The sequence below is a fragment of the Sceloporus occidentalis genome, unplaced genomic scaffold (genome assembly GCF_023333645.1).
Source record: "Sceloporus occidentalis isolate IW3139 unplaced genomic scaffold, rSceOcc1.0.p SCAF_1, whole genome shotgun sequence".
Taxonomy (NCBI): Eukaryota; Metazoa; Chordata; class Lepidosauria; order Squamata; family Phrynosomatidae; genus Sceloporus; species Sceloporus occidentalis.
In genome coordinates, this window is record NW_028316981.1 from 138,560,456 (window position 1) to 138,587,875 (window position 27,420).

A 27,420-nucleotide genomic window follows, 5' to 3' on the forward strand; every position below is an offset into this window, starting at 1 on the left:
CCAGGATCTTGGCAGTAGAGGCGGAGAGATAAGGTCGGATTTTGGCAATAGTGTACAAAAAGAATCTACAAGCCTTGGCTGCGGTCTGGATCTGAGGGATACACGACAGAGAAGAATCAAAGATAAAACCAAGACTGCGGGCTTGCTGGACTGGTTGAATAGAAATGTTGTCCACAGAGACAGAAAAGGAGTGTTGAAGTATCTGTGTGAGAAATACATGGATATCATCAAACACGAGCAGAGCTTGGAGTTAACACCAACTCTACATTATTAAATCACTAAGTTTTTTCCAGTGGTTTTATCAACCTTTCTGGATTCCCCAATGTTACTGAAGTTAAAAACAGGCATTAGTGAATTAGATCCTCTAATGTTCTGGATTGGCTTCTATTGTATATTGTGGCATAATACACAGTTACTATATACTATTATTTTTGGCCCCTTCAGAAAGGTCTTATAAGCTGTAAGTCCTCCTAGGCAAAAACAAAAACAAAAAACAGGTTCCCTTCACTCCCATGAACCTGTACAAAAAGAAAACGTTTAGAGACTTTCTGGAGTGTGGGAGTGCACTCACTTCAGTAGCTTCCCACCCCCTGTATTGTCAGCTCATTTCTACTGTATATTATTGTATAATATACATTCTTTTAAAAATAATTGTATTGATATTGTTTTTTAAAACAACATTAAAAAGAAACCAAAATTTCACTATACAGCTTACACAAACTTTACTCAACATTACACAGATCATTCATACTCCATCCATTACTTCCTTGTTTGCACCTTATAATAAGTTTTACAAGGCTCTCTTGTAATGAAAATACAGTATAATATTCTCTTTCCTTTCTTTTCTAAACTACAGTCGCCTCTTGGAATTCGCAGGGGATCCAATTCGGACTCCCTCCCCAAGTGTGTTCCAAATTTCATGCATATTCAAGCCCCATAGACTTGAATGGAATGTGTGCATCCAAAGATTGCCCCAAGTCTGTGAACTTGGAGGGACAACTGTATAATTGTCACCAAAATATACATTTTCCTCTTCTTTTTCTTCCAGACTGAGTCTACATTTAAATTTCCATTCACACTTTATTCAGTTTGCATTTCATTCTAAAATTAAGCTCATGGTAACTATCTTCCCCCATTTTGGGTTAAATATTCTAGAATCTTTTCTCAATCTTCAGTATAATTTTTAGAATTATCTTTTCTTAAGCCTTTTGTTATTTTATTCATTTCCAATAAATATAATAACTTTAGTACCCATTCCTCAATCATTGGAATATTCTCTTGTTTCCACTTTTGGGCATATACAATTCTTGCTGCCAATATCATATTAAACAAGGTTCTTCCAGTTTTTTTCTCCTAGATGCATATATATCATGTTTAACAGAGCATAATGAATTTGTGCTCTCTCTCTCTCTCTCTCTTTTGCCTTTTCATATGTCCACCACATATGGGAAAGTACTGTATATACTTGACTGTAAGTCAACCTAATGTACAAGTCTAGGGCACGTTTTGGGGCCAAAATTATAAATTTTTATATGCTCCATGGATAAATTGAGGGTAAAACGTAGGGCCACATAACAAAGGATCTAAAGGATGAAGCAAAGGAAAACAATGTCAAAGAACTTACAAAATTCCAGAAGGCTGGATGGATGAGAGAACAGCGCTGTGGCGGTGCTTCTAGGACACAGATTATGTTCTTGCCTTTCAGTAGGGGATGGTTCCTTTTTTAAATAAGAGTTAAAGTACGGTGCTAACATTGAACCATGGATAAGTTGACTTTGGTTTTTAGGGTCACCTTTTTTGACTAAAATTTCTAGACTTATACATGAATATATACAGCAATCCTCTTTCTTTAAAACATTTCCAACAAATGTTGCTACAATTCCCATACATCTTACACATCTTTTCAGGTGTTAGGTACCACCTAAAGTATATCTTATAATAGTTCTCTTTTAGAGCTTGACATAGAGTATAATTTAATCTCTTATTTGAAGTTAGCTCTATTACTGTATAATATACATCACACAGTAATATACAGTTTGTATACTGTTTAATATACATTCTAATATTATTTGTCGTAAGGTGTAATCAACCCTTTTTGAAATTCTTAGTGTATTATTTACATAAAACTGGGCTCTTGGATAATGAAGTAAAATGTTTTCCTCAACCTCATCCTCTATTTCTTTCTCTCTTGGTTTCTCCTTGTCTCAGCTTCCATTCTTCCCATTCTGATTTTTTTTCTCTTCCTCTTCTTTCTTCTTCTTATCCATACCCTTTTAATTGTACTGTTAAGTCAAGATGGATAGAGAGACGAGTGAGTTACTACTGATCATTAAAACTGCAGATGTCACATACTGAATTTAGGCTTCCTTGGTAATGCACAATCTGTACTTCACTACTTTTTGCAAACTTGATTGGGACTGGGGAGGCAGAAATGATGCAGTACTAAGTTGTGCAGAAAAATACTCTTCACATGATCAGAGACTTTAAAGAATTTCAGATTAAGATTTCTCCATTTTTAAAATTCACTGTCCAATATTAGTAGCTATCCACTTATTACTGAACTTGTGGTGCATCAGCATCCTCTCACTGAAATGCACCACTCTTTACAAATCTTAAACAAGGTCTGAAGACAAGAGTGAGTGAAGTGTATATGTTAGAGAGGGTGGAAGTAAAAGAGAGATATAGATTATGTTCTGCGCCCCTACATAACCCACACTGCATTTTGGGGTCCTCATATTTTGATATCCCACATTTGGAGATAGCATGTTTTTGAGAGATGGCCTTTCAGGAACAATAAAAAATCAGGTTCCCAGGTAAAAAAGGAATTGCTTCCCTAGGCATATGGACATCCAAGTAAACAAAACTATCAAATTGGAAATACTTCATCTTTCTCCCAAATAGTCCAGAATACCTTTGTTGATTCAAGGACTAGTCATTCAGCCTTTGCTACTTGGCTAGATAGCCCATTGCCTGGGGTTATTTTTAAGGTATAAATATGTCCTGAAAACTTAGCCATTGCTCACACTGCCCAGCCCCCCCCCCCCCCACACACACTCTGCATATGTTCTGTGTTGCCCTTCTGTCTGAGTAATTCCAGTGTTCCATGACTGCTATCTTCTTTCACATTTCCATTTCAGTCAGTCCAGTATACTCTGTGTCTGTGTGTTTGAATTGCTATCTTTTGTGTGTTTTTGCACTCTACATATCTTCTAAAAAAAGATTTCCTAATTTACCAAGAATGTGGAGTCCTAGGATTGCCATAATTCTCTTGCACAAAACCAGGGAAAATGTAGGACAAAATGTTGGACATTAAAGAAAAATGGAGGACATGACCAACTAAAACCCAAAAGCATTAGTTAAATTAAAAAAAAACCCTAATATAAATTCATGTTGTGCCTCATCTACATCCCTGCTGGATCCTTAGGGCCTTGGCCCCACACAGCTGCACCTCATGCCCAGGGAGATCTCCTGCCTCCTCACTATGCTGCCACATCTCTCTAGACCCTGGGTGGATGGCACGGCTGCACTTCAGGCCCAGGGAGGCCTCCTGCCATCTCACTGCGCCACTGGATCTCTCTGTGCTTTGACTGAGGCCCCAAGGGCAGCACCGACGCCTCCAGTCACGGAGAGGGCTAGCCCGCCACACTGGAAGTTCTGGGGCCTCGACCTCAACCCTAAGCATGGCACTACTTCCTCCAGTTCTGGAGAGGCCTGTCCGGCCGCACTAGCCAGAACTGGAGGAGGCGGCGCTGCGCTTGGAGCCTTGGCCTAGGCCCCAAAAGATGTATACGGTCAGCTAGGCCTCCCTGGGGCTGGAGGAGGCCAAAGTCGAGGCTCCAAACATGGTGCCACCTCCTCCAGCCCCGGGGAGGCCTAGCCAGTTGTGCTGTATCTTCTGGAGCTTCAGTTGAGGCCCTGAGCACAGCACTGCCACCTCCAGCTCTGGGGAAGCCTAGCCATCCATGCTGGAGACGGTTGCAGGGTGCTTGGGGCCTCAGCCAAGGTACCAGTATGGCCGGCTAGGCCTCCCCGGGACTGAAGGAGGCTGAGTATGAGGCCCCGAGCACAGTGCCGCCTCCTCCAGTCCCGGAGAGGCCTAGTCGACCTCCACCCCAGAGAGGGCTATCTTGGAGGAGGAGACGGGCCCGAAGGAGGCTTTCTGCCTTGTTTCAGCCACATTTTCTCCAGTACACTGGAAAAATGTGGCCTGAAGCAAGACAGAAATCTGGGACTGGAGGGTCAAAAATACCCAGACGGGACAGGACATTTTTGGACCCTCCAATCTGGGATTGTCCTGCCCAAAACTGGGAAATAGCAACCCTATCCCAATCAGTACTCATATATATTGGTGCTCCCTGGTCTAAAGCTTCTTGCAAAGCTACATTCTTCAACATTTGAAGTATCACTGACAGCTGGAAGGGACCCCCAATACCCCCCACCTATTATTTGGGTAACAATGAACAACCAGCTGTATTGAAAATTTTGTAAGATGAGACCCACCTTGGAGAAAGACAGAATAAAAATACAGTACATAAATCTCATGCTTTGGAACAGTTTCCCCCAAATTGATGGTTCCCAGACTTGCTGTACTCCCATCATTTCCAGGCAATAATCCTATTATAGCCTCTCCAGTTTGGAGAAAGGCAATTTTAAAAAGACAAAAGGAGGCTTTTTGAAGTTGCCAATAGCAAAATATGTTCCCCTAAAAACAACAGTGACAATCTCTATGCTGTTCTTTAAAAATTCCACTGCTTGGCCCAACACTAACATTTTAATCAACAAGTTTGTCAATGATAATTTACAGAACTAAACAGGTTAAATTATTAGTGTTTATGCTAGTGGATATTTCTGTTTCTTATATTTTAAATTACTGAATTAATTGTCAAATGTAACATTCCAAGCTCTGTATATGAAATGCAGCTTAGGAACCGAGTTTGCTGTTTGTGTGCTGGTATGTTAATTATAAAAGGGCTATAAAAACACTCAAGACTGAATTACTAGAGCCATCATCCAATTACAGAAATTGTATCTCTGATTTAATCATTTTAAAAATTATTTATGTTTATATTCTGCCTTCCAACTAATGAATTCAAGGTGGCTTATGTAGCTCTCCTCTTCTTCATTTTATCTTTAGAACAACCTGTCGGGTCCATCAGGCTGATACTGAGTAATTGATTGAAAGTCACGCAGTTACTTTTATATCTCAGTGCTGTTTGGAATCCAGCTCTTTCAATCCCAATACAACACTCTAATCACAATGAAGAACATTTCTGTTCTACTTTGATGTGAACCTTACACAAGTTACCTTTATTTGCAAAAGAAGCTTAAGGCTGTACAAGAGGAGAACAGCTCCTCAAACATACATAGCTTTTGGAGCAAGCAATTGAAACAAGCAGAGCAAGGAGTAGATGATGTGGGGGATCAGAAACTAAGTCCCTCATCCCACTCTATACATACAGTTCACTCCTTTGCTAAGAGATTGTTTTTTTCATCCATCCCCACCTCCTGTTTTCATACCATTGGGGTTGCTCAGTCTCTCAGCTGCAAATGCTACAGCAAGAATGACTCAAAAATCAAACTTGCTAGTTTGGATACTGTATGAAGAGAGGGAGGGAGAGCTTAAGAACTGGACTGCTCCCTTCTCCTGCCACTGTTGGCTTTCAAAAGTAATGGGGAAGGCTCAGCTTCAATCTAATGAGCAAGAACAACAATAAAAATAATTTCTTTCAGTTCTTTAGCTTAGGGGAATATAGAACAAGGAGAACAACACAACAGGTGCAAGAAGAAGTTATTCCCACTTTCTCCATCCAGCAACACAGACACACAACACAGAAAAACTGTGTCCTGGAGAGCACTAGTGGTAGAGTCGTTAAATGCTGGTACTGCAGCCACAACATTGTGAATTTGATGCCAGAGGGCTCCGGGTTGATTCAGCTTCAGTTCTGTTGTAGGTCAGTAAAATGAGTACCTAGCTGGTTGGGGCAATTGACCAATACATTGTAGACTGCTTAGAGAGTGCTTAGTTCACTATGAAGCAGTTTAGAAATGTAAAGTGCTGCTATTACTGTTACTGCAAGATCCAGAGCTGGAAAAATCATGTTTGGCCCTATTCACATTAGCATTTTTGTAGTGCGGAGATCCAAATGGCATCGATGTTGCGATTCCGAATTGAAGTTCTCACTATGTTTACCCTGATCGAATATCTCCGGCGCAATTTATCTCTGTTGAAGTTCACACTGACTGAAGCACTGATTCAAAATGGATCCTCCATATCGATCGCATTCAATCATTTTTGGTATTATTATTATTATTATTATTATTATTTTGTTCTGTCATTCAAATGATGCACAGCTACACCACACCACCTCCGTTGTCATAGGACTTTATCACAGAGGTAAATTGGGGGGGGGGGGGAATCAGGGGGTTAAAGTGTCATTATACCAGATAAGTGACATCTCGTGAATGAGCGGAATAAAGAGGAAATAAAGAGGGAGCAATCTTTCCCTCCTCTTCCTCCGCCTCGGCTTCCCAGCCTTTACTTTTGAGTAGAGTCCAGGCTGCTGAGGGGAATAAAGAGGGAGTAATTCTTCCAAGTCAGTGTGATGCAGCAGTTTGAATGTTGGACTGGGACTCTGGAGACAAGTGTTTGAATCCCAGATAAGCCATATAAACCTAGTGGGTGATCTTGGGCTAGTCACGCTCAGTCAGCCTCAGAGAATGGCCATTGCAAAACCCCTCTGAAGAAACATGACTAGAAAACCCTGTGATAGGTTATCCTTAGGGGTGCCATAAGTTGGAAACAACTTGAAGGTACACAACAAGAAGCAACAATAATTTCCCCCTCTCTCCTTTTCTCTTCCCAAATGCCAATTCTCCCTCTCTCTGTTCTCCCCTTCACAGAATCATAGAATCATAGAGTTGGAAGAGACCGCACGGGCGATCCAGTCCAACCCCCTGCCATGCAGGAAATCCAATCAAAGCATCCCCAATACATGGCCATCTAGCCTCTGCTTAAAAACCTCCAAGGAAGGAGACTCCACTACACTCCGAGGGAGTGTGTTCCACTGGCGAACAGCCCTTACTATCAGGAAGTTCTTCCTAATGTTGAGGTGGAATCTCTTTTCCTGTAGCTTGCATCTATTGTTCCGGGTCCAGTTCTCTGGAGCAGCAGAAAACAAGCTTGCTCCCTCCTCAATATGACATCCTTTCAAATATTTAAACAGGGCTATCATATCACCTCTTAACCTTCTAAACATCCCCAGCTCCCTGAGTCGTTCCTCATAGGGCAAGGTTTCCAGACCTTTCACCATTTTAGTCGCCCTCCTCTGGACACGCTCCAATTTCTCAATGTCCTTTTTTAATTGTGGTGCCCAGAACTGGACACAATATTCCAGGTGGGGCCTGACCAGAGCAGAATACAGTGGCACTATTACTTCTCTTGATCTAGACACTATACTTTTATTGATGCAGCCTAAAATTGCATTGGCCTTTTTAGCTGCCGCATCGCACTGTTGACTCATGTTCAACTTGTGGTCTCCTTGGACTCCAAGATCCCTTTCACATGTAGTTTCATTCAGCCAGGTATCCCGCATCCTATATCTGTGCATTTCATTTTTCTGCCCTAAGTGCAGTACCTTACATTTCTCTGTGTTGAATTTCATTTTGTTAGCTTTGGCCCAGCTTTCTAGTCTATTCTATGTTGATCCTGTCCTCTGGAGTATTAGCTATTCTCATCTGCAAATTTGATAAGTATGCTCCCAATTCTGTCATCCAGGTCATTGATAAAGATGTTGAATAACACTGGGCCCAGGACCAAGCCCTGTGGGACCCCACTGGTCACTTCCCTCCCTTGTTCAGTTTTCCTTTGCAAAAGTAAGGACAAAATTTTCCCTCTTCTTCTTCTTCCCTGCCAGAAGGAAGGAAGGAAGGCAAGACAGACTAGCTGCTGAAAAGGAGATGAGGCACCACAAAATGTAGGACATTCAAGAAAAATGGGGGACATGGCAAACAGGTGGCGATGACAACCCCCTCAGAGAATCCCTTGCCAAGAAACCCTGGGATAGATTACCCTTGAGGGGGAGTCAAACTCTCTCAGTTTTCAAGGATGGCAGACCCTCAGAGGATCCCTTGCCAAGAAACCCTGAGATAGGCTAGCCTTAGGCTGATTCCCCCCTGTCAGCCTTGGAGGATGGTGATGGCAAGCTCCTCTGGAGAACGCTTGGTTGAACCCTAACTCCCACCCCCACTGACAGAAATTCCCCCCCCCCCCGCACCTTTGTCATGCTGATGCCAGTATTTAAAGGTACTGTCTACTGTAACTATGCAATAGCACAGATGTGCATAACCCGTCAAATTTTATTTTTTAAAAAGGACAGCATCTAATGGGATGTTCTGAGAACTCCCTCCATGGTTATGGCTTTGGCTGGCAGGGAATGATCTGCCCCCTCCCTCCTGGATGCCTCAGATGTGACCAGGAGCAAGTTCCCATTGCCTGCTCCCTCATAAAATCCTATCCTTTTGAAAAGACACGGAGGGGGGGGGGGCGATCATTTCTGGAAAAAACAGGTCAAGGGGGATTTGCCCTCCCCCAAATTCGGGTTAGAAAAAAACAGTGCAAGTGTGAACAACCAGCATTTAAACCAGTTTGCAAATCAGTTTATAACATAGTTATAAACTACCCCTCTGGCTTTTTCCTCAATGCAGAGTTTGGAAAACAAACAAACAGCTTCATACTGAACTAACAGTGTCTAAGCAGTTTACAACTGTAAGGTAATTGCCCCCAACAATCTGGGTACTCATTTTAACGACCTCGGAAGGATGCAAGCCCAAGTCAAGCTTGAGCCCTTTTGCTGGTATTAAACTCACAACCTTATGGCTTTGAATGAGTGGCTGCAGAGCAGTCATTTAATCACTGCACCACCAGGGCTCCTTAATTTACAAGAAAAATATTTTCTCATTTTGAGGTTTCCTTTTTCAAAATCTGAATGTGTCAAGAGAACTGTGCCTGATGGTTAATGCATCATGCTTAATGACATCATTGAGATCTGCCAATTGCTTAACAGTGTACAATCGAAATAGACAGATAAATTTAAGGCAGAGAGTCCTTTTCTCATCTTAGAGAAAGAAAATAACCTTCTATGGTATTAGATAACAAGTACAGCTCACAACATTTATCCTACCCACCTTTACCCCTTCAGCCTATTGTGAGATTGTAGCTGAGCTTAGTGGCAAGCCTACAGGGATAGGAGATGACACTATGAACCCCTACTAATTAAAATGTACTTTATCCCAGGCTCCACAAAACCACTATCTACGGGGTTATATGCATGAGATACAGTTAAGGCACTGCATGCAAAATTATAAAGAAACAAGGCTGCAGATGGCCATTGGTATGTATAGCTCTACATTGATGTTCTGTTTGCAACAGTTCCACACCACCTTTTACACCTCTCACCTCCTTGCTTTCTGATAATGTCTACCAATACAAAATGACTGGTATTATGTCATCATAATGCAAGTTCCCTGCCCCCTTCTGGCAGCAGCCAATGAAGTGGTGGTGGTGAGGCAATGAAGAAAGCCATGGAAGTAGAGAAGAAGTGGGGAAACCCATTGTACACGGTTATCACATCATGCTATAGAGTAGCGAAGGACAGAGAAGAAAGAGAAACATAACATTTTGTAACAGCCAAACATCTACTCTAATGCCTAAAATTTGAATCTCAGGTTAGGAAAGATGTTTTACTTGTACTCTGCAACACTCAACATGTTCACCACAATATACAATTAATGTTGTGCTTCTATCACTCTTCACCATGCAAAGCAGACCACTAGCAAAACATTTCCATAGCCTGCTGGGTCCTTCTATCTGGATCATGATTGTTACAGGTTATCTCCAGCTTTCCTCCTCTTCACCACACACTATTTAACACAGAAGGAGATAAATGTTGCTATACACATTAGATGGTTGTACTCTTTTAAAAAAAAAAAACACCTTGTCTTGTCCTGCACAACTGTAATGTGCCAGAACTGGCATTTAGATGCACTTGTTATGTGTGCATACTCAAATGTGCACATATGAACACACACACACACATACACACACAGTCTAAGAGGATCAAATCACAGCAACTTACCTGCTGATTTCTCATCACCTAAGCAGACTGCTAAAGATCCAATCCTCTCCAGAAAGCGTTTTCTAACCTGCTCTCTTGTAGAGCCTCCGAAGCCACAGCCAAGACATTAGCATTACAACCCACACTGATCTTTGTCAATTACGCTACAGTATTTGAGCTCTAACCAGCTTTAAATTGAATCAGGGCGAAATCATCAGTACAAAAAGAGCCTGCACGCCTGCCTTTCAATTCCAGCACTGGGGAAAGGAGGAGGAGGAGGGAAAAAAGTTCTACATTTCATAATGGCCTTCTCCTCCATAATGAACAGGGAAAATAAATTAGATTCCCTGGCTAAGGGTATATTTATGCAATTTCATTATGTGCCCATGAGCAAACCTGGTTTTCACCAAGATAAAAATTGAGCTCTCGGCAACACGTACACTAAATAAATGGACTGAGTTAACAGCTTAACAAGCGGTATGGAATGAGGGGCCAAGGAACAATGTCAAAAACAGAGGAGGGAAGTTATACATATACATATATACATACACATATACACATGTGTATGTACACAAAGAGAGACACTTAAAAGGCTTTGACTTTTTGAATGGTACCACTGCGCTATCACAGAGTGCAGCTGAATATTGTTAGTATTTCTCTTGATAACAAAATTGCTGCCATTAAAAACTCCTAACAGAAGAGAAAAGCAAGGGCATTCCTGGAAATAATCAACAGGGTACAAACTCAGAGAGGGGGTTGACACAATTTCTTTTAGCTTCCTTTGCTACATTGCTTGCATGGCAGGCCTCATACAGAGACATCCCTTCAACCTCCTTATTCTCCCCCAGCTCAGAAAATCATCCAACAAAATATGAAAATGGCTTCTACTGCCTTGGTGAGTAACTCTTTCCCCCATTTATTTGGTGAGAACAAGCCAATGATTCTCATTTTGCTGGTATCTTCATTTTGCCAATACACAGCTTGGACACTGTCCCCAAAGGTATTGCAATGCATAGTTCTAGGATATACAGGTTTCATACACTACAAGAACAGATGCTAAATTTACCATATTTGTTAAAAATTTTATGAGGATGGATGAATCTTTGATAACTATTGCAAACAAGGGGTGGGCTTAATTTTGTCTGTTTGGAATAGACAGCCATAAAATAGTCTCTTTGGCCTGGTACAGACGGGTGGAAAGTGCCGTCCTTGGGCCAAAATTAGGGTTCGGGAGCACACAGCAACTATACGCTCCCGAACCCTAACCCCACACGGGGGCAGCCATGATGATGCAAGCGTTGCACAGCATTCAGACATCGCTGGCAGGAAGTGGGGTCATGGTGGCACCCTTTCCTGTTTGTGGGACCACAAAAAGGAAGATGCTCTAGGCAGCTTCTTTTTGGCAGCATGTTGGTGCTGCAGTGTGCGGCTGCTGCACCACCAACTCAGGACAAAGATGGATGGCACGGAGCTGCCCATCTTTCGAGCCCTTTTCTCTTTGCCTAAGATCTCTGTGCTATTGCTTCCAAATGATTCACCTTCAGTTTTCATATTATTCATTTTTTTAGCATTATAAAAAGTAAAGACTACTGGAATAATACAGTGGACCCTTGGTATCCATTGGGATTTGGTTCCAGGACCCCTCGTGGATAACAAAATCAATGGATGCTCAAGTCCCATTAAATAGAATGGTGTAGTGAAATTTCCATCCAAGCAAAATCATGCTCAAAATTCTGTAGTACAGACTCCAATCATATGGAGAGAGAAAGCCAAGAGATATAAGCAGGGTTCAGGAAAGGAAGAGGTACTCAGGACCACATTACAAACATATGATGGTTAATAGAGTGCACCAAGGAATTCCAAAAGAAAATCAGCATGTGCTTTATAGACTATAGGAAAGTCTTTTACTTCAAAGACCAGAAAAAAACTATGGAATGCTCTTAAAGACATGGGAGCATGACTATATTTGACAGTCCTAATGAGGAAACTGTACTTAGGACAAGAGGCTACTGTTAGAACAGAGTATGGAGAAACAGAATGGTTCCTAATAGACAAAGGGGATAGGCAAGGATGCATTTTTTCTCCCTACTTGTCAACTTGTATGTAGAAAATATCATAGAAAGAATAGGTTTAGTCTCAGAAGAAAAAGGAGTGAAGATAGGCAGAAAGAACATTAACACTCTAAGATATGCAGATGCCATCATACCACTAGTGACAACATCATAGCCATGGAACAATTACTAAGGGAGGTCAAAGAAGAAAGTGAAAAGGCAGGCTTACTGCTGAACATAAATGTAAAATATGGAGGATATACACAAAATCAACTTGGACAATGGAGAAAGTGAAGTAGTCAAAAAATTTCCCCTACCTTGGATCAAACACTGATCAGAACAGAGAATGCAATCAAGAAATAAGGATAAGATTAGGAATGAGAAAGGCAGCAATGCAAGAACCTGAAAAAACCCTGAAATCTAAAAATATACAACTGAGCACCAAAGTTTGAAATGTCCAAGCCATTGTATACCCCATTACCATGTATGGATGTGAGAGCTAGACAGTGAGGAAAGTGGATATGAAGAATATAAACTCATCTGAAATGGAGAAGAGTGCTGAGCATACCATGGACAGCCAAAAAGCTAAACAAATGAATCTTAGGACTAATCAAACCTGAACTCTCTCTCTGGAAGCCAAGATGACAAAACTGAGGCTGTTGTACTTCAACCACATCATGAGAAGGCATGACTAATTAGGGAGAATAAAAAGTAGTAAAAAAAAAAGAAAGAAAGAAAGAAGAGGAATCCTGCACACCATCACAGAAGTCATGGGCCTGAACCTGCAGGAGAGGAGCAGAGAATAGGGGTCTTGGAGATGTTTAATCCACAGGGTCACCATGAGTCAGGGTTGACTCAAAGGCAGTTAACAAGTGAAATGGTGTCCCTTATATAAAATAGCAAAATCAAGGTTTGATTTTTAGAATTTATATCTTTTTAAAAATATTGATGGTTGAATCTGTAGATAAAGAATCTGTGGATATTGAGGGCTAAGTGTACTTCAGTTTCAGCCTTGGTATTTTTCAGTTTGACAGTCTATTTAGTGGATGTTTTATTTCACATGAACATGACTAAATACCGTTGTGCAGGCTTACACAGTATAGAAAATTTGGGGTTGGGTAGCAGGAAGACTTAGAGCCCATACAGACTGGCACTTTGTGCCACCTGTGGGCACAGCCATGACGCAGCATCCACACACTGGACCCCCTAGGGTGCAGCGACTCCTGCGCTGCATCTACACAATGCAGGGCCAAAGGGGCATCATAAAGCTATGTCACCGTGGCTATGGCGCCCCTTGAAGAGCACAAAAAGGAGCCGCTTTTTGTGGCTCTGTTTTGTCCTCCCAGCGGCTGGATTGGGACCATGGTATGCGGTTGCCGCAGCCCCGATCCTGCCAGTACAGGGGCGGCTGGATGCCACCTTTCTGTACAGCTCCTTAGGATATATTTATGTTTTCCTGGATTTGGGACCCATGTAATTTATTTATGCATTAGGAAATCTATATGTTAAAACACAATAAGGATTGGGGTTTTTTGTGGGTTTTTCGAGCTATGTGGCCATGTTCTAGAAGATTGGTGATCATTATCTGCCGGGAAAGCCCCTGACTGAGTGGTTTCCCATTTGCATTTGCTGGGGGCTTTCCCAGCAGATAATGATCACCAGTGAGCAGACACTAATCCTCTTTTGCATTAGCCTCCCAGCCTGAGGCCTGCCATTAGCACAGAACAAAACACATGCAAATCACTCCTGCATTCCCAGGCTCACACTTTTTCCAGGCAAGCATTCTCTGAAAATGCCAGCCACAGATGCTGGTGAAACATCAGGAAGAAAATCTTCTAGAACATGGCCACATAGCCCGCAAAACCCACAAAAAACTATGGATGCCAGCCATGAAAGCCTTCGACTTCACACAATAAGGATTATTTATGCCAGCTAGTTTTTTGAATTCCAGAAGCAAACAAGAAGTTGTCCTAAAGAGCAGTGCCAACACTAGCTCAAAATGGGCCCCTCCCAACAGATTGATAATTTCCACGCTTTCCTTGAAAAGAGCCTTCTTTAAAAAGAGAGAAAAAGAGAAAAAGGAGCAAGGATAATAAAGTTCATAATAAAGATTAACTGATTTGAATGCTGTCCAACCCTGGAGTGTTAGGTACAAAGCCCATTAACTCACCAGCTCATGATGGGATTGAATTAAAGGGCCCTATGTGAATTTTGGCCACTGCCCAGTTAAAATTAAGAATCTTCTCAGTCAAAGTGAAAGAACAAGAACACAAGAGTCTTTCTGCTAGAAACGACATGAAATGATTTGCCTCTCTTAAAACCATTTACATCTTTCATTCACCCATCAAGGTCAACAGACCCTATTATAATGCCCACCTTAAATTTTCACAAATTTTCCTATTGCAATGATACACATGGGAAAGTAATGGAAAGCCCACATGTGAGTGGAATGAATGGCTCAGACTGTTTTTTGATGCTCAAAGTAATTCTCTCCTTCTTCTCACAGGGAAAGAAAGCACACCTGTGAATTCATCTGTACACTATACAAGGCAATCTCTGTCTTTGGAAGAAGTCCAGTTGTCCAATCTCTCATTCAGTGTCTCTTCAAAATCAATTTCAAGTCCCCAGGCCCAGTCAGTGCTGAACCATGAAATATTTTACAAATTCTCCAGAAATGAAGAGGTGCACATGTGCTAGGATGTGTGTAAAATACTGGACTATATCATGGCAGACTACTGGGGGAAGAAATGAATTTTTTTTAATACTACATAATCCCTTCCCACAGAAGTCAAAATATCCAGAACAGGGCTACATTAACATTCACATTCAGTAAGGGTTTGGGGCTGGGTAGGGCTCTTTTGTTTTACATGGCAGAAAGGGATGCAGCCAGAGATAATTCTGCTTCCTTCAATTTCATTCTGAGTAAGAGAGCCAGTGTGTTGTAGTGGTCTGAGTGTTGGACTATCACCCTGGAGACCAAGGTTCAATTCCCTACTTAGCCATAAAACTGACTGGGACACCCTGGGCAAATCACATGGGTGTTTATCACATGGAGGTTTTTGCAGCTTTTTGCAGCTCAGATCCGACGTGACTGCGGGTCCAGTGATGCGAATTCACACAATAACATGATGTGTTATCATGATTCCTTTCTATGAGGGCTCCTTCCATGACCCTTATGCAGTGATTCCAAAGTGACCCCTTATTTTCACAAAATTGGTAACAAGCGAATTCACAGAAATTGCTTCCACGCTCACTTCGATTTCACTCTGAATTGGTCTAGTGGGGAATGCAACTTTGCTTCTGCTCTGGTATACCACTGCAAACCCCTCGGGTTGCAAATTTCCCATGATGCGGCGCTGCAATTGCCCCCCATTTCCTTTCGGTGGTCCTTTCACTTTCAGGGCAACTCATTTTTTGGAACATATATGTGTGTGTATGTGCATGAATGTGAATATACAGTTATGTCTGTCTGTTTGTCTGTCTGTCTGTCTGTCTGTCTATCTGTCTGTCTCTGTGTTGAAATTGCTGAAATGGAAGGGAAAATAAAAAAGGGGGATGAAGAAGACACAGAAATATTCACGAGGCAAATATTCACACAATCACACAATTACGCAAAACAGGAAACAAGAACTTGTGCCCCTTTTCACCCAAGAAACATACAAAGTCACAATGCGTACAGATCCCCACTGAGCATGCGCAAGGTTGCTGATTCGAATTTTTGAATCCGCATGGTATGCACCAGTGTAGCAATACAATTTGCACTCACTCCGCTTTGCGTGAATCCGCATCATAAGACTTGCCTTGGATTCGATTCCTCCTCAGTTTGGAAGAGTAATGGAAGGGCAACCAGGTGTGATAAAACATTCACGTTATAATGTGAATTCACATAGCTGAACCAGGAGTCACCCTGGAACTGAGCTACAAAAACCTCTGTGTGATAAACACCATGCTCTCAGCCTCAGGTGAAGGCAGTGGCAAACTTCCTTTGAACAACTGTAGCCAAGAAAACCCCATGACCTCTTAGGATCACCATAAGTTGGAAACATCTTGAAGGCATGCAGCAACAATATCAAGGTGTATAACTGTTGTGAGAATACCCTTCCTTAGGAGAATATATGAAGGAACTAGTCTTGCAGGGGTGTTCATTTTGCCTATTATTAATCTGCTGGTTTATCCCATGAATCTAGGAAGATGACATGCTATGCTCTTCTGTTGCTTCTTGTTTCTGGTCTTCTCCTTCACACCCCTATATAAGAAACAAGGCAGAAGGCATCAATAACTGAGACCAGTAAATGTCCCTTCGAGCCAGCATGGTGTAATGGTTTCAACACTGGACTATGGCTCTGGAGACCAGGTTTTGAATCTCTGCTTGGGCAGGGAAACAAATTGGGTGACCCTGGGCAAGTCATACTCGCTCAGCTTCAGAGGAAGGCAAGAGGAGGAAAGCTCTTTGATGGGGCCAAACAAAAATCTCAACTGGTTCTCTTTGGTAGACCAACCAGCAGAACTAATCATTGGACAGGGATGAAAGTGTTTGGATGAATACAGGGAGAATGCTATGCTCGTTGGTGGGGGGGAGTGCCAGAAAAACAACAACAACAATGCAGACAAATCAGTCCCTGACAGAGAAAAGCCTTAATTAGCTCTTCTTTAACTGACAAGTTTGCCAAGTCTTGACAATGGTGGTAGTATTAGTAAATGCCACTAGAACAATACTACCATTGAAGCAGTATTTCAGGGAAATTTGAAATCGAGCATAGGTTCCCACAGGACATAGTCTTTACTATCTATTTTCTGATGACACACACTCCCCAAAGCACTTCTGGAAGGGGAAAAGATGTTCTACCCTGTAGCCTTAGAAAGCTGTGCAGCACAGGAGGATGCTATGGTACCCTCCTGCATCAGACAGAGCTACAGCATTAAATATCCAAACCAAGATATAATGTAAACAAAAATACAACAATAAGTCTGAGATGTTCTGGGTCCTGTTGTAGTCTATTTATACACAGACCATTAAATAGACTACAGCAGGACAAAATGTTTTTTTTTTATTACAATAACATTAAAAAATAATTTTCTAAACACTTCTATTGTTTTCTCTTAATGCCTTAAATACAGGGCATAGTGAGAACCAAACACAATTAAAAGGATAGGTACTGATGTCCTAAATAAAAGTAAGTTGAGTTGGTCTCACTATTTTGAGAAATCAGATAGGCTGGGCACACTATGAATTCCATTGTTGATCTGATCCAAGCCTTAAAAAGAAGGTTCCACAATCTATTTTTCCTTCTTGCATCTCCCTTTAGTGGTGTTCTTAGGGGCTGGTAGACTATAGAATATAGATATTGCCTTTTTGAGGCTGGTCTGTGGGGAAGCCAAGCAAGCAACAAACTCAAGATAAAGCTAGAGAGACTTGGGTCCAAAACAAGCAGCTTCCAGCTGCTTGGAGGGTGTGGCGTTTAGACAATGTATGCCCTCAATGCAGCTAAAAGCCACTCAGACACCACCCTCTGGAGAAGATAAAAAAGAAGTGGCCCTTGTGGTCTTTCCAACTCTATGATTTTATAATTCTATGATTCTATAAGTTCATTTAAACCAACTCCTGGCGGTGCCAGGATGGGACCACAGATGGTGGCCTGCCTGATTGCACTCTTTGACAGTGCAAAAGAGCACTCTTTGGCAGAGAAGGCTAAAGACCTTATAAAACTATAATTTCCAGGATTCCATAGGATGGAGCTATAGCACATAAAGTGGTGCCAAACTGCATTACTTCTACAATATATATATATATATATATATATATATATATATATATATATATATGCACCATTAGTAATTTATAAGGTAGTAAACAACACCAGACTCATGCAGTGGCATAATTAGGGGTGAGCAGACCACAGCAGATGACACCATAAGAGGGGATGACACCACTCCTCCTCCAATATCTGACTTTTGGCAAAAACAGACTGTGGCATTCACCTGTGTCCTATTAAAATACTGAAGAGTTAGTGTGAGTGAAATGAGGCTCAGTGGCAGGAGAAAGGAGAGCCCCCAGTTTTGTTTTGTTTTTTAAATTAAAATTTCCAATTTCAAAAAATAAAATTTTAATTTTAAAAAATATATATTTTAAAACATCACATTTTACCAAATTTTCACTTTAAGCACATGAAACTATGGCGTTATTTAGACAGGCCCCAGGGGGTGCCATTGTCACATGCAGAGGGTGTCGCTTTCAGACATCACAACTGCGGCGTCACAACCACGGCGGAAAAAGAAGCTGCTTTTTGCAGCTTCTTTTTGCTGCGTGAAGGAGCCGCATGGTTTGTCCGCTGCGGCTCCCTCGAGCAACAAACTAGGGCAGTGGGCGACTGCCCTTTTGGGCGGTCTGTATCCCGCCAAAGTATATGTAAGTACATTAAGGTAGTGCATATGATATTGTAATTTTAAAGTATAATTTTAATTGTGCTAATTGTTTACATCACAACTATTATCAATACATTCACTGATTTATGGGAATTAAAATTTTTGTATAACATTAGTACAACAACATTGCTAAGGATTTTGTCTGGTGTGGTATAGGAGGAGGTCAGTGGGGGGTGATACCATGAGTTACCGCCCTGGGTGACACCAACCCTAGTGATGCCGCTGGACCCAAGATAGAAGCCTGAGACATCCCAAAAGCTACTTCTCTCCAGGATAAAGAGCAATAATTGGAAGGCACTCTCTGGGTTTGGCTAGTCAACCAACTATTAATCTATCTAACAGTAGTACGATTTAGCCCACATTTAACCAGCTTTCTTGCAAGAATATAATGGGGGACTTTGGAAAAAGCCTTTCTGACATACTACATCCAGTGGTAGAGTGGCCTACTATTAATAGTGGTCTACTATCAAAAATTTCTGCAAACAATTTCTCTCACACACAGTCTCTATGAACATAGTCTTTGCAACTGGACCAATATATTCATGCATATGTGGTATGCTCATGCATATTTTCTAGATATGTAGGCTTTTGCCAGTCCACAGCACTGTGATTTCTGTTTGCACTTTGGACCAATCCTACTTTTTGGCTGAGAGCTTCTAAAATGAACAATCCTAGATCCTTAGGGCTGCTACTAATGAAAAGAAGTGTAGTGCACTACCATATGATAAGGATCCATATGGAATCAGCGATGGTGGCTTGACGAAAAACAACCTCCTCTCCCTCCTTCTCTTCCTTTCTTTGTGGGAATTTATGGCCCATGCTCACAAGGCTATGTTCTAAAACATTTTCAGTGACAAGAATTTGCATGGCAGCCAATAAGCTGTCACAAACCATAGCAAGGGAGGTCAGCAGAACCAAAAGGCACACACAGCCCTCCTGATTGACACTTCAAAGTTCCCTTTCTTCCGCCTGGCTGCCTCCTCACTTGCTGTCTCCTACTCGCTCTCCCTTCCAACCAATTTCACCAAACCCAGAGGGAAATTCTTAATTCCTCCCTCTAAGAGAAGCTGTTTAATCAACCTTCCCATTATCCAATTCGCCTGCTAGCTGAAACCTTGACTGGGCTGTTACTTTTCTCAGCCACTTCTGACTTGTTTGATGCTTTAGCATGCATCACCTTACTAATCTTGCTGAATTGCACTGATGGCTGTATATATGCCTGCTTGAACACCCAAACTTGTGCCTGAAAACATGGGCTAAGAGAATGGCTAAATCTTTTGAAGGCTATTTGGAGGGCAAAAGGCTATTTTGATTCTTTCCTTTCTCATGTTGCTCCATTTATTGTCATTGTACGTGGTTATATGCTTGATGTTGCTACTGCCTTCAGAGTTGCATTAAGCCTACTGAAAACAGAAGAACTTGAACAGTATCCCTTTTTCTGCCCATCCAGTTCTACCCTCGTGAAGCTTGCATATCCAGTGGTTAGCATTGCTGATAGTCAGCCATGCCATTTCTGCAGATAAGGATGTGTTATCATTACTCTTAGAATCATAGAATCATAGAATCGTAGAGTTGGAAGAGACCACTAGGGCCATCCAGTCCAACCCCCTGCCATGCAGGAAATCCAAATCAAAGCATCCCTGACAGATGGCCATCCAGCCCCTGTTTAAAGACCTCCAAGGAAGGAGACTCTATCACCTTCCGAGGAAGTGCATTCCACTGTCGAACAGCCCTTACTGTCAGGAAGTTCCTCCTAACGTTCAGGTGGAATCTCTTTTCCTGTAGCTTGCATCCATTGTTCCGGGTCCTGTTCTCTGGAGCAGCAGAAAACAAGCTTGCTCCCTCCTCAATATGACATCCTTTCACATATTTAAACAGGGCTATCATATCACCTCTTAACCTTCTTTTCTCCAGGCTAAACATCCCCAGCTCCCTAAGTCGTTCCTCATAGGGCATGGTTTCCAGACCCTTCATCATTTTTGTCGCCCTCCTTTGGACACGCTCCAGTTTCTCAATGTCCTTTCTGAATTGTGGCGCCCAGAACTGGACAAAATATTCTAGGTGGGGCCTGACCAAAGCAGAATACAGTGGCACTATTACTTCTCTTGATCTAGACACTATACTTCTATTGATGCAGCCTAAAATAACATTGGCCTTTTTAGCTGCCGCATCACACTGTTCACTCATGTTCAACTTGTGGTCTACTTGGACTCCTAGATCCCTTTCACACGTAGTTTCATTCAGCCAGGTGTCACCCATCCTATATCTGTGCATTTTATTTTTCCGCCCTAAGTGCAATACCTTACATTTCTCTGTGTTGAATTTCATTTTGTTAGCTTTGGCCCAGCTTTCTAGTCAATTCAGGTCATTTTGAATCTTGATCCTGTCCTCTGGGGTATTAGCTATTCCCCCTAATTTGGTGTCATCTGCAAATTTGATAAGTATGCTCCCAATTCTGTCATCCAGGTCATTGATAAAGATGTTGAATAGCACTGGGCCCAGGACAGAGCCCTGTGGGACCCCACTGGTCACTTCTCTCCAGGATGAAAAGGAGCTATTGTTGAGCACCCTTTGGGTTCAGCCGGTCAACCAATTACAGATCCATTTAACAGTTCCTTTGTCTAGCCCACATTTTACAAGCTTGCTTGCAAGAATGTCATGGGAAACCTTGTCAAAGGCCTTACTCTTTTCAAAAGCAGAGGAGGAATAAAACCAAGTCTATGATTCTATGAGCTACAAGCTGGATTATCCACTTGCTGTTTGTAAGGTGACTAGCTTAGAGAAACCACTGGAGCAATACCTACAGGTATCCCATTATTAATCAAAATAACAAAAACATGCACCTTCAGATTCAATATCAGAAAAACCATGAAATTATAGAACCTGGGAATGAATAGCAAAAAACTAACTTACCGTAGGCTGCATCTACCTTGCAGAAATCAATACAGTTTGGCATCACTTTAACTGGCATGACTCAGTGTTATGGAATGTCTCAACTTGTAGTTTTGTGAGCCATTTATCCTCTGTCAGAGAGATCTGGATTCACAACATACTACAAAGCCCAGGATTCCACAGGATGTTGCCAAAACAGTAAAAGTGATGTCAAACTGCATTAATTGTGTGGCAGCAGCCTAAGTGTCACATCATCCTCTCCCATATTAATCCACCTGCTCACAGAGGATCTAATTCATAGTATATATCATAAACCGGAGTAAACAAGGCAATCCCACAAACCAGCCAAGAAACCATGTTGAAATGTTACTCAATCAAAGGCAGGCATTGTGTGAGGGAGCACATTGCCCTCTCAACTCATAGGGACCTGCCATTGCTGCCACAAACCTGCCATCAGTGATTCTTCCAGAAAACAGGTCATGGAGGCAGCACGTGCCTTAAGTTCCACAGAAAATATATTCCTGAGACCCATCAGTGAGCACAGTACTGTTGAGGAACAAGGAGCATGTTCCTCTCATGCTGTTTCCCATCTAAATCACTGGGGTTTTGGCTAGGGGAATGGAGGAAGATACTGAGGGCTCAAAAGGGGTAAGACCATAAACCATGTGTAGCCCACCTTTAGTTAGGTTTAGATCATCTGTACCTTGGAGAAAATCTCTGCCATCCAGAATGCACCAACCCCCAACTAGCACATCACAATACATTAAAATTACTGTCCACACGTGGAATATTAGGGATTGTCTGAAAAAGATTAATAAATGATTAATTACTGAACTAAGGTGCTCTGCAGACCAGCAGTTTGGGCCGGCTTGGGGGCAGAGTCGGGGCATAGCGTCTACATGATGTACATCCTGCCTCCACCCCATGATGGCGTGATGCCACGCACTGCACCATGCATGGCATCACTGTGCTACTCCAGTGCTGCAAACATATGACATAGTGCCAAAGGAGTGCTACCAAGCCACAGCAACGCGGCTATCGCACCCTTTGTAGGGTGCAAAAAGAAGCTGCTTTTTGCGCCCTGCAAAGGCCAGATCGGGGCTGTGGTGTGTGGTTGCTGTGGCCCCGATCTGACTGTACCAGGGGTGGGTGGAGTCTGCCCCTTTGGGGCTGTGTGCACAGCCCCTAATTTAATACTGCTTACTGTTCAAATGGTTTTAGTTAGCCATCTTGAGTGATATTTTCTAGCAGAAAGTTGGGATAAAAATGCAATAATATTTTTTTAATCTGCCTACATTGTGTGTGTGTGTGGGGGGAAATCAAAGGGGGTCCAATGGATATTAATCTCACAAGAGATTTTCTGATTCCCTCTCCATCTTTTTGTAAATTTCCTGTTCACACTACAGTGCACCCACGCCAAGTGAGCTTGCCATCCGCGAATGGCAGCCCCCAGCTTTTTCAATGAGCGCACATGCGGTGGCACAAATGAGAGCACATGGCCATTGAAAAGAATGGGACTTAAGGTCCCACGTTTTTTTGATATCCATGGGGGAGAGGTCCGGAATGGATCCCCTATGGATAGCAAGGGCACACTGTACTTAGGAAACAAGGGTTTAAGGCCTTCTGCCTTATCCAGTTGCAGCAGTAAGTGCACCCCTAATTGAGAGCTTTGTTGTTGTTGTTGCTGCTGCTGTTTTTGTATGTCTTCAAGTAATTTCTGACTTATGATAAACCTAAGGCAAACCTAACAGGGTTTTCTTTTGGCAAGATTTGTTCACAGAAGGTTTGTCTTTGCCTTTCTCTGAGTCTAAGGCGTGGTACAGACCGCCGAAAAACGGCAGCCTACCGACGTCTGTTTTTCCACCAGAGGGAATCTGCAGCCTCCAAACCATGCAGCTTCCCTCCGGCAGAAATAGAACCCATGAAAAGTGGATGCTGCACAGTGCTTACATAACAATGGTGGCACCCATGTATACAGGGTGCTGCCATTATTACACCCTCGTCACGTGCTACGATTGCGGGGCGTGTGGGCGCTCCGCCCCAAGGCAACCCTAGCACTTGACGAGGGCATCACTGAGGGCCCATTTGTACCAGGCCTAAGTGTCTGTGACTTGACAAAAGATCATCTAGTAGATTTCCATGGCTGAGCAGGGATTCAAACCCTGATCTCCAATGTTCTAGTCCAAAGCTCAAACCACTATATCACACTAGATCTATAACTGAAAGCTACTGAACTAATGAAAACATATGTTTTCATACATAGTTTGTATACCCTATTAGATGATGAAACATTAAATTTCTGAGCTGCATTCACAAGAAAAATATGTACATAGCTATAGCAAATGTGTCAATGTGTATATTCAGGCTACAACAGTTGAATTAATACTACACCTACACAAGATAATATTCTAGTCTAGTGGTTTTGTGAGCATACCAGATGTATTGAGTATAGTTACAGCTAACCTAGCTTAGCTCACCAGGACTAAAAGTGATTCAGAAATCCTGATTCTGCAGCAGAAATTTCAACTGATGCAAAGTTAAAAGGGATGCAGAGCAATAATTTCCTATGGTTGAACTAAGAATGAACAGAACAGTTGGTTTTACTCCAAAGAATTTTGGCAGAGCCAAGAAAAGATCTAGAGCTCAATGGAGATAGGAGGGGGGAAATAAAGTAATTATTGTCTGTACCTTTAACTGCAAAAGGTCATGGTGTGAGAGCACAATGTGTGCTAATCACAATGTTGCTGCTGCTTCTTTCCCCCTTATCCTTGAATATAATTAAAGAATAATTTTTATCAGAGTAAAATATAAGATCAAAAATTGATGCATGTAGTTTGCAAACCAGGTTGAAGCCCTGCAGCCTGAAGAAATTTCCTGTTTAAAGATGAAAAATTACCAAATGGCCTTGGGAGAAATAAAAACAGCCATTGCAATTTAGCACTCCGCTGATCACTTATGCCAAATAACAATTGGCTACAGGAGACTAGGTGCCCCCTCTGCCATGATAGTGGTTACCATAAGTGGCAAATGACTTAAAGGCATACAACAACAAAAGACTGGATGACAGAACTGCTTATATAGCCTGCATCAGGGTGAGAAACTTCAAATGGACCAAGAGCCAGTTTTTTATTTAATAAATCTATTGAGACAAACACTAGGCCCAGAAATGCTAAAGAATGAATTTTAAATTTCCATCTTGAAATGGCCTCTAATCTCCAGGTATGCTGTTGATGTTATATTACCAAGGGAGTGGTGATTATAAAGATCCTTCATAGTACTACACACTTAGAACAGCACCTTGGAGGCTTCAATTCAGGTCTATTTTTCTCTGTTATAGAACAGATTACTAACCACTGTGAGACCAAAATACATAATTTAGCTTTTGCTAGCCTGTACCATTTTGGCCTGCAGTGCAGAGAACAACATGCTTGAATGATCTCCCATAACTATATAAAATTAACACTTTTCGTGCATATGCTAACATGTCAAGGAACAAGGATCTTGGCAGTGCTATTTTGGTGTGTACAGGTACAAGCTTTGTAATATGTTCTAGGTAAGTCTATTAAAACCACATACAGAGCCTTTTTGTACCACTGCTGTAACAACAGGACAGTGATAAGAATGGTTAGGTGGTGCTGGTGGTGGCATCCTTTGGAAGAAGGGAAGATAGAGCAAGGATAAAGGACAAATTAAAAGCTGTGCTGTCACTCTGCAAATCTTGGGACCAAGAAATAAGGTGCTGTCAGAAGCTGAGGGAGGGGAAAATGCCTGGGGGGAAAATAAAGATGGAAGTGCACTTATAACTGATTTAATCACAGCCACCTCAACAAATGCCACAAAAAGTATTTTATCCAAAGGTGCTGGCTCCAGGAAGTACACAACTCCCTTGTTGCAACAATTCCGCTGGCTGCCAGTCTGTTTCTGGGCACAATTCAAACTGCTGGTCATAACCTTTAGAGCCCTACACAGCTTGGGTACAGATTATTTTAAGAACCTTATTCTCCCTTACAATCCTGTCCATGCTCTGAGATCTTCTCTCTGGAAAGGGTCTTCTCAGTGGCTGCCTCTATGCTCTGGAATTCCCTTCCCAGAGAAGATAGACTGGCACCCTCCCTGTTTTCTTTCTGCAAGCATGTAAAGACTTTTGTATTCCAACAGGCAGTTGATCAGTAATGATATAAGGCCCATCATACAAAATGTGCTGCATATTGCTAATCACTGTGCAGGTGTGTGTATTAATACATGTTTTAACCTGGTTTTAATTTTTTTCTGATTTTTTAACTTTTGTACTGTGTGGATTTTTAACAATATTCTTTAATCGTTGTAAGCTGCTTTCAGTCCCAATCAAGGAAAAGGTGGGATAAAAATCATCATCATCCATCAGGTCTTCTTTAGAGAATCTTGGCTCTGAGCCTCAATTCATCAGTCACATCAGGTCACTAAAAAAATTATAGAAATTATAGCAAGAAGGTAAGAACGTGGTCTGTGGTTATGGAAAGCACTACATGCACCCGTGGGTAAACAATTAGTAACCCCATTCCAAGAAAACACTTGGCTTGGATCCAAATAAAATGGAATGGGTGGTTAAAGGCAAATGGCTGTAGCTCCTAATCAAATCTGCCTGCTTTCATTCCACGCAGACGTACATAATGTTTTCATAATACAGAGGTGGTTCTAAATTCATTCCTCATTCAGCACATGCATATGTCATCTTGGATCCCACAGATAAAATTAAATCCATGAACCAGTGCAACAGCTGTCCTTCTTCTTTATTGCAGAAATCATTATATGATTTATGAAATATACAACATTGGCTCTCTGGAAGTTACCATAAGCTAGCCAATAACCAGACAAATCCCTCTCCCCTCCCCAACTCTAGCACAACAGTCTTAACCAAGGATCAGATGAAGTAAGGTTGCTGGATGCTGCAAACCTTTAAGAAGCCCCAAAGGATTAAGCCAGAGGTTCTTCTCTCTGCTTTCTCCCACCCCATTCTTTCTTTGCCTTTCAACTGGAGGGAAGGATCAGTGTGTCAGCTCAATAGTAATTAGAGTGAACTGCAGCTTTTAAGCAGTCAAAGCTCATGTTACCAGTGAGACACAAGAATGATCTAATCAGACACCAGGGTCATATAACTAATAGAAAAGAAAGTCTTTAAAGAAGATCATAACATTTGTATCTGCTGTGAGATTAGGCTATGCTACCTGTCTGCACCCTAAAAGGAAGATTCTTGGGGGTCATGTCAGGTGACAAGTTGGATAAAGCATGATGGAAAAAATATTACATTGCAGGTGAAAGACACAGAGAAGCACACACCATTAAAAGTGTGTAGTTAAATCCAAGGAGACAACAAATGATTTTGATTAAACCCATAAAAGCAGAATGTTCCCATCTTCTATTGCTGCAATAGATGCTCTTCTCATCTGAACTCATGTGTGCGTGTTTTTCTGAATTTTTTTCTGGGTCTTCACATCTCTAGGCAGGGGACAATAACTTTCATCAGATTTTCAAAGGGGTCCATGACTGAAAAATGGTTAAGAGCCACTGCTTTAAAAAACCATAAAAACTTCTCTCAAAACGACAGCCCTAATATTAAACTCTCTGCTTAACTATCAGTCAACTAAAGCCTAAGTTGATCAATCTACAAGTTACAGCTGGAAGCACTACTTATGATATAGCAATAGCAGCTTCATTTATTTACTTCTTCATGCCACTTAAGCAGTCTCTAAGCTTTTTACAACTGTAAGCTAATTGTCCAATAATCTGGATACTCATTTTAGCAATCTTGGAAGGATGCAGGCCTGAGTTGAGCCTGAGCCCTTGGCTAGTATTGAACTCGCAACCTTGTGGTTTGTGAATGAGTGGCTGCAGTACAGGCATTTAACCACTTCGCCACCAGGTCATTCATCTTATTCTTCTTATTCATCTTATTTGCTAAGAGA

At 41.8% G+C, this 27,420-nt stretch overlaps 1 protein-coding gene across 2 annotated transcripts in view; it reads right to left on the reverse strand.

The window, feature by feature from the left end:
* The window catches only part of LOC149322298 (RNA binding protein fox-1 homolog 3), a 545,247-nt gene that overhangs the window by 440,037 nt on the left and 77,790 nt on the right, over positions 1-27,420 (reverse strand). The window contains exon 1 of one of the 2 annotated variants that reach the window (XM_089538969.1): positions 10,134-10,269. The exons of the other annotated variant lie outside the window; for it this stretch is intronic. The gene's annotated coding sequence lies outside the window, so the exon portion shown is untranslated. Of the gene's footprint in view, positions 1-10,133; positions 10,270-27,420 lie in introns of those variants that run through there. 2 annotated transcript variants of the gene reach the window in all.